General features: G+C 52.9%; 1 long non-coding RNA gene across 1 annotated transcript; it reads right to left on the bottom strand.

The window, feature by feature from the left end:
• Positions 1-1,621: 1,621 nt before the first annotated feature.
• On the bottom strand, positions 1,622-12,352 carry LOC118500559. The gene is made up of 2 exons (XR_004903126.1): positions 10,630-12,352; positions 1,622-4,520 (listed from the first exon to the last, which is right to left on the bottom strand). It is a non-coding gene; the product is annotated as an uncharacterized LOC118500559 (long non-coding RNA).
• Positions 12,353-13,509: the final 1,157 nt, after the last annotated feature.

Genomic DNA, 13,509 nt, shown 5'->3' with positions numbered 1-13,509 from the left:
CTGTGTGGGGCATGCTAGCCTCAGGTAAGGCCTTTTTCTATTTCAGCATTCTTTCTTGCTGTGGGTGCTAAAGCCCCAGTGTGCTGGGTTTACAAAGCTCTCGGAACCACCCCTATCCCAAAGGGGCAGAGGGGCAAATTCCTCTGGGAGAGAGGAAGGGAATCGGTTCCCCTACCTACCCACCCCTGGCCTAGTTCCAGAAAGGGTGACAACAGGAGGGTGTGTGTGTTGGCTCTGAGTCACCATACGCCTCATGGCATGGCATGACTCATAACCCCAGAGGGAACGCTGTCCTGCTCACGTGGAAGTGCGGCCACTGTGTGTTCAGCGTTGTCCCGGGCAATGGACGATGAGCGTCTCACACACGGCCCCTTTCAGATGCCCCGTCCAGGTGAGGTGCCCCCAGCAGAGAAGAGGCGGGCGGAGAAAGACACGGTGTCAGAGAATGAGGGCTGGACAAGACAGGCCCAGGTCCTGTCCAAGTCACCCTCCAGTCATACCATTGTATGGTGCCCCTCAGATAAACTTTGGGGACAAACCTCGCTGAGTTTCCCGCTAGGAGATAATTCTGCTTCCTATTTAGTTGGTCTGCATTCTTAGACGAGGTAAGAAATGCTCCATTTTCTACTGTTTCCTTTCTGCCCCGGCTGTGAGGAAACTCCCCTGTGTTCAGTCTCTGTGCTTTCCTCTGCCAGGGTTTCTTAATAAAATCCTCACCCCAGCTCGCCCAGTCTCCTCCGTTTTCTGTGTAGTGTTTTCCTGCTTTCATGTGGGTTGTAAACTGCCTCGAGTCTATTTTGGAAAACAAACAGTGTACAGAAAGGGCTCATGTGGTGCAGGAGCTCAGACTGCAGAGAAGAGGGTGGAGGAGGCGGGGCCTGGGGGGCCTCCACGTGCAGGGTGGGGCGTTCCAGGCCGAGGGCAGGCTCCCCGAGGGAAGGTGCAGTGGCCGTGGGCACTCAGGGCTGCTTTCATCCACGTCTGGTTAGAAATATAGTGTTTTCAAACCAAGCCTAGGGACAAGAGAAGAGCAGGATACAAGGATGTGCACACAGAGCTGACAGCCCGTGTGCCCTCCGCCCTCCTCCCAAACACACCGCATCAGTGCTTCCACCGTGAACTAGGTGCCCCTCTTCTGTGAGACTCAAGAAAGGAAGCCCTCAGTGTTTTTGTCAGCTGTCCACACACCCAATGATCTAGGCATGCGTTCCGGGGTGACAAGTTACTGTGATTAGGTCTTGGCACTGATAGCAGAGGAGACACTTAACCTCTAGGCCTCAGGGAGCTCATCTGCAAACTGAGGGTCACAGCACCCATCTGTGGGTGGCAGAGTGACGGCCAGCGGCACACGGTCTGTGTTCCCCCGCCAGCAGCTCGGGCTCAGCGATTCCACTTTGTTCATGTGTCCTAAGGAAATGACTAAGTACGCGCAGCATTTTGTATTACAGGATAAGAACTGGAAACAACCTAAACTTCCAACCGTGGGGGAGATCAGCTATGATTCATTCACGGGATGGAATAGTACGCGAGCCTGAAGTGCTGTAGATCATTTCAAGACAAGGGTTTCATGATTAACTACTGCGTGAATAAACCGGTTATAAAACAATAGAGAATGGGTCCATTTTTAAAAGGAAGCTTTTTATTTTGGAATCATTTTAAGTTTACCAAAAAAGTACTAAGGATAGTAGTACAGAGAGTTTCTGTATACATCTGGCTTCCCTAAGGTTAATGTCTTACGTAAGTGGTACACCGGTCAGAGCTGAGAGATTATTAACGTGGGTATATTACTAGGTTCGATTTGTTTTTTACCAGTTCTTCCATTAATATTATTCTTTCTGCTCCAAGGTCCACCCCACATTGGGGTTAGTATTTTTAAGGTTCTTTAAGGTTGTGTACATAGAAAAGCATCTGGAAGGTTGTGGGTGAAACTATAAACTGGGGTCATAGCTGAGTAGTGAAACTAAGGGAGATTTTATTTCAAATTTTTCTTGGGTCTTACTAATTTTTCTGTGTTTGATGTGTCACGTAATTAAACAGGCAAAAACAAAAGCTAATGTTTTCAGGATGAGCACGTGCGCTCAGCAGTGGCTCCCAGGATGGCTGTGCTGAGTGGTGACTATTCGTTTGTCCTCTTCAGCCGGAAGGGGAGCCATGTCTGCGTCTGCCTCTTGCCTTCTTCCCCATCTGGAAGCGCGGGGTCAGGAGGAGGCACTGGTATCTGACGGAATGAATGAAGGAAGTCAGAGAAGTTCATTGCCACCAACTCTCCAGGAGACTAGCGGCATTCCTTCAGTTCAAAGAAACCCCGCCCTCAACCCCCACCCCCACTTCCAGGAACTCTTGGCCAGGGGCTGGGTTTCTAGGGCATTTCTTTGTTTTCCACAGGAACAGGAAGGATTCCGGTAGTAGCCCAGCAGGTAAAGGCAGCCCAGTTTTTCAAACATTTATTTGACACAAAAACTGTCCCCAGTGACTTGCCTTGGTTGCTTAGATGTTCCCCCCTCTGAAGCCTCCCTCTGCCCGCCTGCGCTAAGCTGACTACTCCCTGCTCTGTTCTTACGGCTCTCCACGCACGTGTCTCCGGTTTTATATGCCTCCCCTCCTGCAGTGGAGGTCCTTGAAGGCAGGTGCTGTCTCATGCATCTTTGTTCCTGGGTCCCCAGGGCCCAGGACACAGACAAGAATAAATTTGCTGAATCAGTAAACACTGTAGGTTTAGTGTGCCTAGTCTGCAGATGAGAAACAGGATCATAGGATGTGAGTGACACATAATAGGCTGCCTAGTGAGGGGCGGAACCTGGACCGAGCCCAGGTTTTGGGAGTCCCGGTGGATCAGAAGGCCTGACTTCTGTCGTGGATGGCTAAGGTCAGAGCTTGGCAAACTTCCAAAGGAATCGTGCCTCAGTCCTGACCCTTGCTGCCCTGGCAATGGCCCAGCCAAGAGAGCACCTACTGGGTGAGGAGCTGACGTGTGATACAAGATTCTGGCTAATTCTGAAGAAGGCATCATTATCCCCATTGCACAGGCGAGAAAGCGAGCTCGCAGGAGTGGAGTAGCTTGGCCACCACCTCCCGGTCAGGCTGGGATCTGAACACCAGCCTAGGTGCCTTCACACTTGGGGGTCAGGGGCTCATAGGAGCAGGGGCTAGGCAGGGACTCTTGAAAGGGACAGCCTAGTAAGGCTTCTGGGTGGCCAGTCCTAGAATTGTGCCCTCTGACCCTGGAGCATCTTCCCCCCAAGGACAAAGGACTTTACATTCTGGGTGTCTGCCGCGCTATCATTCCCGCTGCTGTCCTGGCCAGCCCTGGGGCTGTGAGGGGCTGCACTGTTGCCCTCAAGGCTGAGGCCTTGGCCTGGCTCCAGCCTGAGCCCTCCTAGGTCCGCAGTTTCCCCACACCTGTCAGCGGGAGCCAGAAACAGGCGACTCAGAGTCTGGCCTTGGTGGCTTCAGGCCAGTGGGGCACCAGGGTGAGGGTGGGGGTACCCTGACCTACAGAGGAGTCCTCTTAGCCCAAGCCAGGACTCCAAAAGAGGGGATTCTTACCCCCACCCCAAGATCACAGTGACTTCCTTTTTGTCTCAGCTACTCTGAAGGGAAGGCATGTAGGCAGGGGTGTGGAAGTGGAGGGGACCCCAGTGGCCCTACTGGGCAGGGCCGGCATCACTGTGTCTCACAGGTCATAACTGATAGGATTCCTGAAGAACCATCAGGTGCCAGGTTCTATTCTGGGAGCTCTATCAGGACTAATTCAGGTATTTCTCAAAACAGCCCTGGGAGGTAGGCTCCCTTACAACCCCTCTACCCAAATGAGGGAATGAAGCTCAGAGAGGTTAAGTCACTTGCCCAGGTCACACAGCCAGAGCATAGGGAAGCTGGGATTTGAACTCATCCTGGCTCTAGCACTAACAACGTTCTAGCCACATTATTTTGGGAGTCCAGACTCCTGGGTTCTAGGCTCCACTACTTCCTTGAACAAGTGTCAACCTCTCTGGGCCTCAGTTTCTCCTCCCAGAAAGTGAGAAGATTAGACCATCTCTGAGGGCTCTAACATTCTGTGTTTATGCTGTTCCTCCAGCCCTCAGAGGAGGTCACCATGGCAACTGTAAAGGGAAGTTCACTGTCTCAGGCCCCAAAGGTACCAAGATGAAGTGCAGTTTGTAAGGAGCTCACAGAAGTCTAGTGAGAATACAGTCCCATCCGCCGTTCAACACTGCCAGGTGTTATCATGCTCTGTGGGGCTCAGGCCTTGCACTGGGCCAGGAAGGGGCAGGATTTGGATTCGGTGGCTAGAAAAGGAGTTCCAGGGAGAGGAGACAGCGTGAACACAGGTTGGGTGCTGAGGCTCTGGAACCTAGCTTCACACTCAACTACCTGGTGATGACCTTTGAGGTCAGGCCACTCCACTAGTGCACAAGCTTCCCAGCCAACCCCTCTTCACTCGCTGGCACCGGAGCTCCAGAGCCGGGCCAGCCGGGTCCAAGTCTCCAACACCTCTGGGCCGGGTTTCAGTTTCTCCTCTGCAAGATGGAGATGATGGCATTAACCTCACAGGTCACTGTGAGGATTCACTGAGATACCACATACAGAAGGTTTGGCATGAAGCTTGGCACACGGAACATGCTGAGTGCATCATGGGATGTCCTTTCACCCTCTCTACCCACCCGTACTTCCCATGGCCTAAATCTGTCCTCTCCTCAAGGTTTAGTTCAGATTCTTGTCCTCCCCCATGAAGCCTCCCTTCCCTGGCTGCTGCTGCAACTCTTCCTCACCGCCTTCCCCTCTTAACCCCTGCAGCCCTTGTCTATGCCATGCAGTTCAGGGGATGCAATGGAGTAAGATTCCTATGGGTCACCTCCCCAGGGTCTAGACTGCTTTTTCCTTGAGGACTCCCAAGTCTCATTCCCCACTGGGAATGCGCATGCTTTCAGGGAAGCTGCTTCTAATCCCTCCTGTCCCCCATTTGGAGGGTGAGGTGCAGGACTAAGAAGAGCCAGCCAGTAAACTAGCCCTGCCACTGGTAGTCGGTTCACAGACGGGCAGATGACCTCACTCAGTCCACAGTGAGTCTCAGGACTGGGAATTCTGAAATACAGATTCTCTCTAATCTCCCAACGGCTCCAAATAGTATAGCATGTAGATGTGAGGTCTGGAACTGCTGCAGCCATTTTGCTACCCCAAGGAAAGCCAGCCTGAGGCTGATACTGAGGATACAGAGCTAGGAGAGCAGCAGAGGAATGGAGTCAAAAGTGCCCGACTGCCAGGCTCCACCAGACGTTCCATTTGTATGAACCAAAAAATTTCCTTTATTTAAGCTGGTTTTCTGTCACTTGCAACCAAAATCATCCTGATTCAAACTATGTAGCTAAACTATTTTGTTTACCAAGACATGTATTTATTCACTTAAATATTGATTAGGCCCCTGCTACATTCCAAGCACTATACTAGGTGTTAGGGATTTATCAATGAATAGTGTTGATATGGTCCTACCCTCCTCAAGTTAATAGTCTGGTGGAAAGAATAAAATGCCTGCTTTGGGTGCTGGCTCTGATTTGTATTCAACCTGCTCAGCATCTGTCCTTCCTCCTTTGGGTATCAGAACCCTGACTTCCCTTTGGACACCAACGAAAGGGCTGGTCAATTGACCTAGGCCTGGCCAGTTGGCATATTTCACGCGCCTAGCCGCAGCGGCTCCTTCGGTGACGGGCACCAGAGTCAGGCCTGAGACTACAAACTTTAGGAATGGGTGCTGCAGGGTTAAGTCCAGCTCTCACCTTACTGCATGTCACCCCGTCCAGCTTTGTCTCCTCCTTGCATTTTACGCTCTGGTATAGCAACCACCCTACCTCTCCTTGCTGTCTCCTCTTCGTGCCCACCTGGCAACCTCCGGTTCATCTCCTGGAAACGTGATTGGGCCCATATGCCACTCAAGCCACCTGGGCACCTTTTTATTTGTAACTACATGGACTCATACTACTTCCCCAAATGACTGGGGCTTCTTGAAGGACAAAGAGTAGGTCCCAGTCTCCTCTGCTCCCCAGTGCCTAAGCTGAGGGACGGCCCGGAGCTGCATGTCTAGATGGACGGTTGGAAGGCCCTCACTGCTTCAGCAAACATCAGGCTCCTGCCTCCTGCCTGCTGGCACTGAACCAGACACCGAGGGTATGAGAAGCGCAGGGTACAGTCCGGAGAGACTCCCATGCTGACAGGTAATTGCAGTGTTGGGTGACATGGTGGGATCACTTTGGGTGCCCTGGGGAAAGCTTGCTCGAGTCGCCACCTGAACTGGGCCTTGGAAGTTGAGCAGGACATTGCCAGATGGTGAAGGGGAAAGACTCTAGCTTGCACCAGGCACGGAGGCATGAAAACGCACCATGTGGTCCAGGGACGGCCAGTACTCGTCACGGCCAGAGCATGGGAGGAGGGGTAGGGGCTGGGAGATGAGGCTGGGCAGCAGGCAGGGCCAAGGAGGGGCAGGCTTTACTCTCATGCCAAGGTGGTAGACACATGTCTTAGAGCCAGTGATCGAAGCTTTGCAAACAGGGAAGAAATGATGCGGTCAATTTGTGTTTCAATGTTGAGGGGAGCTGGGATGGAGAGAGGCCAGGGCAGAGGCTGCTTGCTCTATGAGTCCTTGGATGTGGGCTACTTAATAGTAGTAACAACAGTGAAGACTCAGTGATCACTCTGTCTGGGCCCCACTCTAACTTCCTTGTACACATTAACTGATTTAATTCTCCCAGGACCCTATCTTAAATCCTCAGAAACTGAGGCAGGAAGAAGTTAAGTATCTTGCTTTACTTGGTAAGTGGTGGGGCCTGGATTTGCACCCTGACTGGCCCATCTCAGGACCCGTGCCTTCAGTTACTGTGCTATATGTGTTACGTTCCTCATCATCATGGTAATAATAATGATGTTATGCTAATGGCTGTTTGTTGAGTGCATATTCCACGCCGGGCCTTGCTCTGTGTGCTTCGTATTGTTACTCAGGTTTAATAGGGTTCTGATCAGGTTGACAAGGACTCTGTCCAGCTGGAAGGCCGGTTTCACAGCCCATAGTCCAGTGGAGATGCTGCTCTAGGCCTTATTGTGTGTGAACCACGCACAGGGAAGTGGTCTGGCCACCTCCCCAAACTGCTGACAGTGACCTTTAGCAGTGGCAGCCAGAGCCTCGTGCTACAGTTGGCTGAGTGCCCAGTCAGAAGGACTGAGCCAGCGTGGAGTGAGCAGCTGCAGGGCCTGGGCCCCTGGGGCCTCCAGGTACCCTGGCTTAATGCAGGGGCACTGTGCAAGGCTACTACATCCTAGAGCTGGGGACCAAGCATCAGGACCCCTAGGGTTTGGGCCCAACTTGGTCACTGGTGTGCTATGGGATTTTGGGCAAATCCCTACCCCTCTATGGGCCTCAATTTCCTGGAAGGTGAGTGTCCTGGTCTTTGATCGTTCTTCCTCATAGTGCTTGGGATAGGTGGGGCACTGTGCAAGCCGCAACACAGTTTCTCCTGCCAGGAAAACTGGGCCCCAGACTGTCTAGGATCTCTGCTGATGCTAGGTCTTGTGCTGTACACGGGCTCCAGAGCAGCGACTGAGCTGACCCCTGCCTTCAAGTAGTTCCCAGCCAGTTGTGGGGTTGGGGGACAGACAGGAAGATTAATCACAGCCTAGTGGTAGGTACTGCTCTGCATAAAGAGAAGGATACCCAGGAGGGTGTTGTGGGTTCCAAGGAGGGAGCAACTGATGGCCTGCTGTGGCCCGGAGGCTTCTGGGTAGGAAGAACATGGAGCTGAACTGTGTCTTGCGTCTTCCAGGTAGAGAATGGGGTGTGCATCCCCACTGAGGGATCAACCTGTGCAAAGGCCTGGAGGCAAAAAAGACCAGGCCTGTTAAAAAAAGGTGACTTCCATGTGGCAGACAGCAGGGAGGGGAGTGTGTGTGTGAGTGCAAGGAGTAGGGCTACAGAGGCAGACGGGAGACAGCAAGGGTCTGAGCTGACCGCTGAGTTGCCCAGCCACAGCTGAAGACTCCTAGGCCAGAAAGAGCAGGGTCCATGCAACAGGCCGCACAGGCACCTGGGAGCGCCGGAGCCTCCCAAGTCCCAAGTGGGCCCATCTCATCTCCAATCTCAGGTAAAGCCCTTCACGAAAAACATTTATTGCAGACGCCTCACACTTGTAGGCCTCGTCCTCTGTCTTCAGGAGAACCAGTAACCAGGGAGGCAGCTGAGACTCCAAAGAACTTGCCAGGTGATGCAAAACAGTTATTTAGCACCTACGGGTCAGGCCCCATGTTGGCCTCTGGAAAACAGACCAGGAAGGGTTCCTGCAAGGAGCCCACCATCCGGCTGAGAGGACAGACGCTAAACACTAGAGCAGGCCAATAACCACCCATCTAGACATAAGAGGGATCTGACTCCCAGCCCGCTGCCTCATGCCTCCCCTCCCATCAGTTTTTCACCCATCATTCAAACGTCAACAACAAAGAATTGCTGCACCTTTGATCTTGCTGGACCCCCTGGGAGGTAGGGCCCTTGTTCCCGTTCGGAAGCAAACCTAAACCCAGGAAGTCCAAATGAGTCACCCATGGCCACACAGCAAGTCAGATACAAACCAGAACCCATCTTTGGACTCAGCTATCTGGTGAGATCATGGAGGAAAACTGCCAGTGTCTTTCCCAGCTTTGCTGCGAGCCAGACCATCCCTGGGATATCAGAAACCCGAGGGACTTTCCTGGGAAACAACTTCCTGGAGGAACATGAGAATGGTCCAAGAGATATTTTCGATTTGGGGATGTTGAACTCCAGGCTGAACCCCAGGAGCCCCAAGCAGTGTTCCCAGCTCTGCTGGCAGTTCCGAGCCCTTGAGGCTGCAAGCAGGACTGCTTTTGAATGAAATGGAGCATAAGCCCCCCACAAGGGCTGTGCCAGCCTCTCCAGGGCACGTGGGCACCTCCATCAGGAAGACCTATAACCTGTAGGAAGCCCCAAGCCCTGAGCACCTGGCTCGCACACCCTGAAGTGGGGTAGGTATCTTTTGACCCTCAGGGGGGTCTCAACCCCATTCAGGGGTTCCTGGGTCCCAGTGGAAGGTTCTCTAGGCCCTTTGGAGAGCATCTCTGGGTTCTGATGAGGAGTCTTTGGATACTATGGACCTGGGGAGGGGGTTCTAACAACAGACCCCTTGTCAGAAAGGTGGGAAGAGTTGAAGTGTTTGAACATATTTAGGTTCATATATTTGCTGTACCTATGGAGTTTCTTCAGTCCATTTCATTCCCAGGGCGCTCACCCCTTATTTGTTCCACATTGGCCCTCAGAGCTGCGTTTTATGGAGCTAAAGAGATTACAGATGGAGAAGAGGGGAGAGCTGCCCAAAAACCCACAGAACATCTGGAATCAGACCTGGCCCTCTCCTGTGGCCTCCATCTGCCCTTGCACCCTCTGCCAGCCTGGGCTCCACCCTCTCCAAACCCAGCTGGCCTTGCCTTTTTAGCCCTTGCTGAGCGGCAGGCCACTGAAGCCAAAAAAACAAGCACCATTCCCCACCTGAGCTCTCCTTCCTGAAAAAGCCCTGGGGGCGGGGGGAGGCAGTGAACTGGAGGCTTTAATCCTGGCTCTGTGTGCTTAAGTGAAATCATGAGTCTGAAAGCGCTTCATAAACTGAAAAATGCTGAACCAACACAAAGACGGGGAAACCACCACTCTGTTTTTTCAGTCCTCACACAAAGATGCGTTCATTAAATCTACAGAGAGAGGAAGGGAGAGACAGAAACATCAATGTGAAAGAGATACATTGATGGCTGCCTCCCATGCGCCCCGCACCAGCGATCAAACCCACAGCCTCAGTATGTGCCCTGACTGGGAACTGAACCTGCAGCCTTTTGGTGTGCAGGACAATGCTCCAACCAACCGAATCACCCAGCCAGGGCAAACTACCACTCTTACGGACAGAGACAAGTGATTGGAGTCAGGCCTTCTAGGGGCGTGTAGTCTGGGAAGGCAGATGCACAGGCCCCAGCCCCAACATGGTGCAGATAACATGACAGCCAGGGGGTGTGCCAGGCACTGTGCAGGCACAGACCTCTCCCTAAGGGAGTCGGGGGAGGCCCTGGGAGGAGGACTTTTTGGAAATGGGCCCTGGGGTGTGTGACAGTTCACCAAGCAGACAAAAGAGAAGGCATGTGGTTCAGAGGAGGGAGCAGCTGGACGGAAGGTGTGGGCTTGGAGAGGGAGCGGTCCAGCTGGAGCATCCACCAAGTGACGGGAAAGCGAGGCTTGGCCGGCCGGGCCAGGGCAGAGGGGAGCACTGAACTGCTTGCAAAGAAGGTTTCGATTTCTTTTCAGTAAATAATGAGAATCCTAAAGCAGGGAAGTGGGACTTATGCAATAAATTGTCATTTCTATTTTTTACAAATTTCAAAATAGAGTCTCAGAGTGAGCAAGAAAATTGCCCAAAGCTTCTGTTTTAGTCAGGAAAACAGAACTAATAGAGTAGAGATAGTTTATATATATATATATGCCCACACATTTATATAAATGTACATATCAATTGTATCTCCATACATATATACTTATATTTTACACGCTGATGTTTAATATTCTAGCTATAAGAGATTTATTATTAAGAATCGACTTACACAATTATGAAGGCCAGGAAGTTGCAAGATCTGCAGGGCGAGTCGGCCAGCTGGACACCGGGCAGAGCCAATGGGTTAGTTTCCAGGCCAAGTCCAAGGCTGCCTGGGAAAGCTGTGGACCAGTCATATTGGTATACAAAATTCACTGCCACAGCCTCACAGCTGAACAGTGGCAGATCTGGGGTTCGAACCCAAGTCTATCTAACACGAGAACCCTCTGCTGCAGCAGCCACTGGGCAGAGGTCCAGAGTTCTCCTTCCCCAGGCTGGACACCAGCTTCCTTGCCAACGTTAGAGAAGCAACCAGTCCCCAGCCAGGTCCGGCTGTGGGCCAGTCAGAAGGCCCAGCAGGGCTTAGGGATGGAGCTAACCAGCAGCCTCTCTGTTCTACACAAGGCTTTGCAAAGGGGTGTACACCCTTCTTGGGAGGAGAGGTGAGGGCGAGGGAGTTGGCGCTTGCCCGGCAGAAGCAGGACCTCCTCCTCTTTGGGCGTCTGAACAGCTGTGCCTCTGTCTCCCTTCTCCCCCTGCTTCCTGGCCTGGAGAAACATCGCTTTCAAGATTGTTGGAACTGGAAAAGCCCCGAACTTTCCCTTCTTCAAATCAATTTCATACCAGTATGCAGAAGGCAAAACGAGGCCCTTATCGAGAAAGGGCTTCCCCGTGGTGACTCAGCCAGTCCAGTTCTCTTCAGCCTGTGCTTAGAGGTCTCACTGTGTTATACTGTGTAAAGGCTTACAGTGTAAAGGGACTGAAGAGGCAAGTCCAGGCGTGTGGTTACAGGAGCCTCTGCTCACCAGCCTGGCGCCCCCAGGGAGTAAAGACCGCCCCGCCCCTGTGCCTCCAGTGTCAGAACAGGGCCCAGAACAGAGAAGGCGTGCGGCTGTTTCATAATGTCCCCACATGTTCCACACGGTCCTGGGGTACATTCGAGAGACACAGAGGATGGTTTCTCAGGGAACAGAACTTCACGGCCGGGGCTAGTATAAAGGTGGGGAGGGAGGGAAAAGGAGGTGGGCGTAGTACATCCCAGTTTCCAGGCTGCAGCTTCTGGGTGCAGGGGAGATATCCTTCTCGAATCTCGAGAACAGTTGGAGGAAGAGCAGATCTGGAGGGACAACGGCAGATGCAGTTGGGACTGAGAAATCGCTAAAGGTCTGAGGAGGGAAAGCACAAGTCTTGTTTGAAGAAGGTTGTTGGTGTGTCTTGGAGAGTGGGAAGAATTGTATGAGTGGTAGAGGGTTTGGATGGAGGCTGAGGTTGGTCCTTGATCCCTTTTCCGCGTGGAGAGCCACTGAAGGTCTTCAAGCAGATCCCCAGGGAGACGATTCCAAAGGCCACTCCCCGCACGCCACATGGGAACACCACGCCTGATTCCTCAGGGAGCCAGGGGAGATGACACTGGGCCAGATCTACACCTTCTTCCCTGTTCACCCGTCTGAGCACAGCAACGCTGAGGATGGAGACAGTAAAACGCCCACGAGGCAGATGGGGAAACTGAGACACAGAGAGCTGAAGCGGCTTGCCCAGAGTCACAGCTGGGAAGCAGAGTCAGCAGTGTAGAGCCCAGCCTCCTGTCTCACAGAGAGAGAAGGAGAAGCCCAAGGGGAATGTCCCCATCTTGTCGATGAGGAAGCAGAAACAGAGTGAGGCTGGGTCTCCTCCACGTCCTCCAGTAAACAATGACCAAGTCCTCTGACTGTCCTGGCTGTTTCTATTCATCTCTCCACAGGACTCGGTCTTCTGACCACCCCCAGAGTTTACAAAACACTTGTCTTGGTCACAGTATCTTGCTGTCAAGGTCATGCCACTGCAGGGCCAGACGCAACCTCACTCTCACTCTGCCCCGAGACCCAGGGAGGGGGAACAACCTCCCGTGACGCACGGCGCATCAGGAGTTAACCCCAAAGGCTGTTTCCCTGCAGAATAGAGACTTAACTGGTGAGAATCAACCTCTGCGTGACCCTGGGAAACCGTTCTGGGGAAAGGGAGGTTCTGTGGCCCAGAGGTGGCCAGCGGCTGGCTTGAGGCTCCACAAGCTAAGACTTGCCTCTGCTCTTGGTGAAACCAGGTACTTTCTGATGCTGATGGAGGGTGGGCCGGGCCCCAGCACCTGCCCCACATCCCGCCACAAGAGCACACCAGGAGCAAGGGGCTTTCCACCCAGATCCCCGAGAAGTTGCTCCATCATTCTGTCTCACCACAGCCATTTCCTTCTCTAAAAACTCCCTTCCCAGAAGGCCCTGAGAGCAGCCAGGCTGTCAGCACAGAGAACCCAGATTAGTTTCACCAGGCCCAGGAATGTCCCTGGAGGCCCTCCTACCTCTGCCACAACCACAAGCTGAGGGTGTGTGTGGGGTTGGCAGGGGTAAGGGCCGGGTCTGAAACTACTGGCTCTGAGAGTAAAAGTAACACACTCTCAACATTTACCCAAAACAGCTCCCTTCATCTTCACAGCCCTCCTGCGGGGGTGGGAACAGTTATTGTCAACGGTCATTTTACAGGTAAGGAAGCTGAAGGCAGGGAAGGAGGGTAACACGACTGTTCTGTCTGATTCTGAGCTCTCTGCCCTCCAAAGGTTCTGCTCAGTGGTGTCCAGTACCAGGTTTTTGGTTTGGTTTTGTTTTGGAGATTTCTTTGGAGGTTGCCTGGGAAAGAGTTAAGATTCCCAATCGTGCCAAAGAGAGAAGGGTCCCTGGGGTGTGGAAAGAAGATCTTAGTGAGTCACACAGCAAGAGAAATAACCGGGGTTCAGACTTGGTGGGGGGAAGCACCTGCCAGGCTTGCATCCTGGCACCTGCGCTGCTGCCGCCTCCCATCCCTAAGGTCTCAATTTCTCCTCTATCTAGGCGGAAGTGGGAGGGGTCTCCCAGAACTCACG

The sequence above is a fragment of the Phyllostomus discolor genome, chromosome 5 (assembly GCF_004126475.2).
Source record: "Phyllostomus discolor isolate MPI-MPIP mPhyDis1 chromosome 5, mPhyDis1.pri.v3, whole genome shotgun sequence".
NCBI classification, from domain to species: domain Eukaryota; kingdom Metazoa; phylum Chordata; class Mammalia; order Chiroptera; family Phyllostomidae; genus Phyllostomus; species Phyllostomus discolor.
The sequence above is the reverse complement of the archived record's forward strand: the minus strand, read 5'-3'. Positions and strand labels throughout refer to the sequence as shown.